Consider the following 6,466-nt stretch of genomic DNA (forward strand, 5'->3'; position numbering starts at 1 on the left):
CTAGTTACAGCGGACTGGCTGGCACACAATGCAAAGGCTGATGTGAATTTACTACTGCGTGAGTAAGCTGCTTCCCTACAGAAGTTCTAATTCACATGTAAAATTTGTTGCAAGTCGCTAAGTGCTCTCATTTTCAAATACCGGACGAATAAAGGCTGGGAATTTACACGTCTTCTGCTACGCGTCATTTCATGCCAAACCGCACCCCTTTGTTATGTAAGTGGATCTTAACCGCACAGTCACTGCCGCCTGACAGTAAGGTACATGTGTGTCAAGGTTGGCTGAAATCGATCAGGTACCTTAGGAGGAGACTTAGAATACATACACACACACACACACACACACACACACACACACACACACACACTGATTACCTTCTCATGATCGGAGTTCACAGTCACGTAGAATTTTTAATGGACATCTTATTCGCCATTCAGAGTAGAAATTACTTACTTCATTACTGAAGTTTCGGCCTTTGGGCTATCTTAAAGTGCTACTGTAAAACATTTTGCCTTAGCACATGTCAGGCTTCAAAATCCTTAAACATGTAAACAAGTTGTCGTTAAAAATAAGCTTTTTCGATGTAAAAATACAGTAACATCTGACAAATGAGTAGCCCAGTTGCAAAAGCGGCTAAGTCAGTCTTAAATGATTTTTGGGAAAAGCCGGAAAACGTAGCCTTTCTCTCACATCAGTATTACACCGGTGGTTAATGTCTCACAGAAAAGGAAAGGATAGAGACCAAATCATAAATGTCTCTATAATCCTTCATTAACCCCTTATTAGTATTTTTATGTGAAACTTTGTACTTAGGCCGTTTTGCAACCGAATGGGCAAGTTAGTCGCTTCTGTAACCGCATCGGCGGCCAAGTTGGAATGCAGTCGTTTGCTAAACCGGCCGAAAAATTAATCTCGGTGTTTATCTGGCTATATCGGTAAGAATGGTAGACTACAGTCGTACACTAAAATAATGCGAAAGGAAGAAAGTTAAACGAGCAAGTAGTGAAATGCCGTTTTATTTTAAATATTTAAAAAGATTGAAACAATTACATAATAAAACAAAACATGAACTACTACAAGGTGTAGCATTAATATTACTCACATTTAATCACTGAATTCAGTCCTAACACCAATCATGAATGTGATAGGTCTTAGGAAACAAATCTTGGGAAAGTGAAATATTTAAAAAAACGGTCACAAAGTAAAATGAAGTGTACAGTGTTTAAGCTACGTTTGGGGAATCGTCGTCATCTAAGAGCTCAAAACGAAGTCCTTCATCCTGGCCGATTTGAGATTCGTCTGTTTCCATGATCTTCTGCTGCTCAAAAACATCAGTGTAGAACAGCAACTTTTCCTCCTCGAGCCGCGCCTCAACCCAGTGTAGTTCTAAGAGCCGCTTGATGTCCAAGTTTTAGCTTTTCCCCAGTGGACTCCTTTTGGAATCTCCTCAAGAAGAGTTTCTTTCCTGATACGTTTGCCTCTTTTAAGAATATATTTAGACCCTCCACTTTCAAAATTAGAGAATACTGCTCCTTGCATACATAATTTTCTGTTTGCTGTCTTCGTGGTGATAATTCTCTTTGACTTTTGAAACTGAAAGTGCAAGGATCCAGGAACTCTGATGACGTCAGTGACGAGCTTCTTCCAGTATCTCACTTTGCAGTCGTCCGACCCCACGTGCACAATTGTGGCGAATTTTTCCATTAAGCAGACGTATACTGCAGGGTTGTCAATTACGCTCAATTTTTTAAATTTTCTCTCTATGCTTCCAAAAGTTCTATCAGGCGATATAAAATAACGACCGATGATCGGGAAACACACTTCAACGCTCTCTACGTGTACTGGAGCAGCGTACAGAAACCAGCACATCAACATCTCCATCACTGTTGTGTTCTTGTTTTGGCCACCGCATCCATCCCGAAAGAGGCGTAGTTTGCCGACATCATGCAAGCTGATATTAAGCGGTTGATGATGAAGAGGTGAAGCAATCTGATTCGAACCCTTTGCAAATTCGTTCTGCAGCCAAACGTATGAAGCCACATTGTCTTTCATCCGACTGCTCGGAGAAGGACCTCGAAATACCGTGAAATTATGTAAGTACATCTGATCTGGGACTTTTGCAACGGCTTAATTTTTCTGGCAGTGATAACTTAAAATTAGTTGACCTTCGATGTCTTTCTTCAGTCTTTCTTGAAAAACATCGCTCCGAACGTTGTAAGCTATAGGCTGATGTTCCAAATTTTTCTTTCCCATTGGCCGATCATAAAAAAATCGCGCTTTCTAGGGACGAGCATGTAGAGTAGAGCCTGCCTCAATATAAGGTACTCCGAAGCCAACATTGCAATTATATGGGGAATATTGTCCGGTAGTAATCATATTTTACATCCTGATCAGGATGTTTGTCACAGAACATTTCCCGCATTATTTTCACATTTAATTCACTGGGTAAATATTGGCGATGTAGCATTTTTCCTCTGGAATGGTCACTTTCTGTCGGTTTCAATTGTTCAATGTCTCTGACAACTGCATTTTCCTATCTTCATACAACTTCGTTCTTCTGTCACCTTCTCTTTCTTCAGTGGTTACAGGTGAGGAATCGTTCCCTATACTCTAACAAATTTTGTTGAGTCTCCTTTTTCTGATTTGCGAAATCCTCATGAAAGCCGCTCTGCAAACCCTGATGTTTATAGAAATCCTTCAAGTTTTTTGAGAGCACAAACTCCACAATTTGTTGCTTTCTTGATACTTTGTCTCCTGTATGCTTAGATGTTCGAGGAGATGACACAGTGACATTCTATCGAATGTAGTTGCTCTGCCATTATCAGTTATTTCGTTCGTAAGATTTTTGATGGATCCGTCTTACGCCCTGCATAGTGAGTTCTTTACACTTCGGCTTTGCAGCAGGACGTTTACAGTTTGGCATCTGCCGAAACCCTTTTGGTTGGTACCTACAGATAAATGAAAATTGAAAATGAAAAAAATTGATTGCAGTTTCATGTCAATGCAGTCAGAAGTTCAGTGTTTCTATTTCCAAGTACATTGAATTTACAAGAAATGTGTACCAGAAAAGGATATGTAATGTTGCTAGGTCATTAATTCCAACAACGTTAAACCTGTAATGAATATTTGAATAGTACTATAAGTAGTGGTCTTCCTTACGTCTTTCTTTTCACTACGTTTCGTTTCCATTGCTTTACATTCCGTTTTCTCTTCCTAAAAGTAGAGTTTCTAGTGGCATCTTCCCTCTCATGATTAAAGCTAATCTCCGCTCTACTGTCGTCAGGTTCGTCGAAGTGTACTTCAATAGTAGATATTTCCTCTTTATTATTCTTGTCCATTCCGAACTGTGCTACAATAAAACTACCTACAAAGTCGTTTTAAAACCCACAGTGGAACGAGTGTACTGGTAGGTCTTTTTATCGTATAACTCTCTCACCTTCTCTTTCTCTCACTCTCGCACTTTCCTTCCTACAGTGTAGCAATAGAATGAAAAACATACGAGAATCAACCCAGTACAGCCAACCCGAAAATTTTAGTCACATGTAGCTAAAAATTGGAACTTTTTAAAAAGTGTGAAGTGTGACGAGACGATATGTCGGTTCTGCAGCCGTACCCTTTGTCGGCGGCCACTATCCCGTTAAAACTCTGCCTCATTAGCAGCCGAACTGGATTTGGCCGTTTTTCAAACTAACGTGTTGAAAACATAGCCACCTCTGCACCTACTTGCGATTCTCCCACCTCATTTTAAGATACTTTGAAAAGTTTCTGAAACCTGATCGATACATTATCACACAGCTTCTAACTCAATATTCGATTTTTGGTCACATAGCCGCGTTTGCAACTGGGCTACTGAATTGTGAAGATAAGTACGTCGTGAAACGATGTAAATTACCTGAAATGTCACCAACGTTAACATCACTCACTTAACTTGTTACAAATAGATGTTCGAACACTGTTTACATGATGTAAATTACGTGCAATCTTACCAGTGTTAACATCATTCATGTAATTCTTTACAAATCGATGTTCTAGGACACCATTTAATGGATTATTTGTAATTTGTACACATCCGTCGGCTCCGCTAAGTATTAGTCAAAGGAGTAGAAGGAATTGACCACCAACTCATTTGCTACTATATCTATATTTTGGAAGCCACTACCTATGTAGTGCAGAGTACTTTGACCACTACTCGCACTTCCACGCTTTCATGTTCCAGTCGCGAATGGTCTGCGGTAAGAACAATTGTTGACACGCTAGTGAGCTCAGTTCTAATGTTAGATTCGTGCTCTAATGGCACGATATACAGAACAGTGGCCCGTAAACGGGCTGAATCTCCGACAATCGTTCGCTCTGGATATTTTAACACTAAACCAAACTGCGATACACAACAGCTGTCTTGTAAAGTCTGCCACTGGAGCAGATTGAGCATCTCCATGACGATTTCAACCGCACTATAGTGCATGTTTAAAATAAGTTGATTCTTTTGCCACTTCAGTACGGAGCGAGTGGAGGGAAGCGCAGTTGCCAGCGTGTGCTCGGCGCCTCAGCAGGTGACAAAAGAGTAACGCCAGACCATTTCGGAGTGGAATCTGTCAGCCTCGCTTGACTGTATGCAGAGCGTGCCGCCCAACCTGGCCGATCTGGCTTCTTTCAAAAACTATTTTAAAGAAACAATTCGATAATAAACTCTCATTTTTGAACATGTTATAGTTTAAATCGTCAGCTTCATGATGAACCGCCTATCATTTCATTAATGGTCATATATATTGTAATATTTCCCTGGTAGGTAAAGTACTGCAACAAATTCTCAGTTTGCAGTGAAAAATTGGTATCGCTATGAATTTGTGTTTGGCGTGTGCCAGGTTACATGTTGCTGCGTGTGTAATGTAGACTTTATCTTGCATTATTCTTTAAACTAAGAAGGATATCGCATCCTGTTTCCAATCTCGAGGAAACGAATGTATCTAATGCACGCCGTCATGAAGTCTTATCAGTGTAAAAGCTATAATGAAATATTCATAACTTTCTCGTATCATATAAATGGTTTGTGATATCGAAATAAGATCTTGGCAAATGATAGTGCGCAAAGACAAGACTGTTTTGCCATAGGATCAATATGCAAAACTTACACACCTATCGCGATATTCAAGCTACCACAGACTTCTTCAGTGAAATAATGTATTATGGATTTTCCATAGCTAGTGAAACGAGAACAGCTGTGGGTTTTTTAGGGCCGGCCGTGGTGGTCTAGCGGTTCTAGGGGCTCAGTCCGGAACCGCGCGACTGCTACGGTCGCAGGTTCGAATCCTGCCTCGGACATGGATGTGTGTGATGTCCTTAGGTTAGTTAGGTTTCAGTAGTTCTAAGTTCTAGGGGACTGATGACCACAGATGTTAAGTCCCATAGTGGTCAGATCCATTTGAACCATTTTTTTGTGGGTTTTGTAAAAGTATAAGTAAAGAATTTACCCGTTAATTTTTATACTGAGAATGGACTGTTTCATGAACTATTGACCTGACTTGCACTCGGTTGTTAGATTAATAATACACTCTGGACTGTATCCCAATTTCAACTGAATTAGAATGTTAGTGAGATACATATTTGTAAACTCTGCTGTGTTTTGACGAAGGGAGCAGATTTTAACATGGTATCAAGAGAAATAATGTATTTCTCAAAACTCGTCACAGTCCTCCACGAATGAATGTCACCTGAGCTACCTTCTTGGTATGGCTGACAACTGAAGACGAGTCGTGTCATGTAACATTTTTACTGTTTTATTTTGTCAGTAATTCGATCTCAGTAGGTGTAAACCTATTGTTGTTTGCTGACACGTTGCTTTTCACCGAGGTTCAAATACACTGTCAGATTTAAATGAGCATGATACGGAGGAAGCTTTAACGTTGGCCAGTTCGCCGCCTTGGTACCGTGATATTCTGGCTTCTACAGCACTAGAAGTTCCATTAACTTCGCCTTATACATGCTGGCTTCAATTTTATCACACTGAACATTTCTTTGTAGCCAAGGAAGTTATCCGTTTTCCTCTACTGTATTGCTGCAACTTTGTGCATCACAACAGAGTGGTATGGTATCTTGAGCATTAGTATTGCCGAATTTAGAGGAATGTTTTGCAGCAGAACGTTATCTTCCCAGGCGGTGAATGTGTTCTAGGACGACACTTTTATTGCAACTCTGGTACTCGGATATACTGCTCTGTTGTCATTAATGCAACGCCAACACAAAACACTTGTTCACAATACCTGACGACAGCTGACGAACAGGGATGCATCTGATGTGTGACAACACATCGTACTGTTGTTCATGGTTTCGCAATATGGGCGCTTTACCAGTCGAACCGCTGGCGGCGTGGTAGGGAAACCCGGCTCCCAATTGGTGCTACCTGGGAAACATCGCCGCGTCCCAACCCGCTCATCCAAACATCAAAAGTCGGAACTAATTTTAAACGCAC

Source organism: Schistocerca piceifrons, chromosome 7 (assembly GCF_021461385.2).
Source record: "Schistocerca piceifrons isolate TAMUIC-IGC-003096 chromosome 7, iqSchPice1.1, whole genome shotgun sequence".
Lineage (NCBI taxonomy): Eukaryota > Metazoa > Arthropoda > Insecta > Orthoptera > Acrididae > Schistocerca > Schistocerca piceifrons.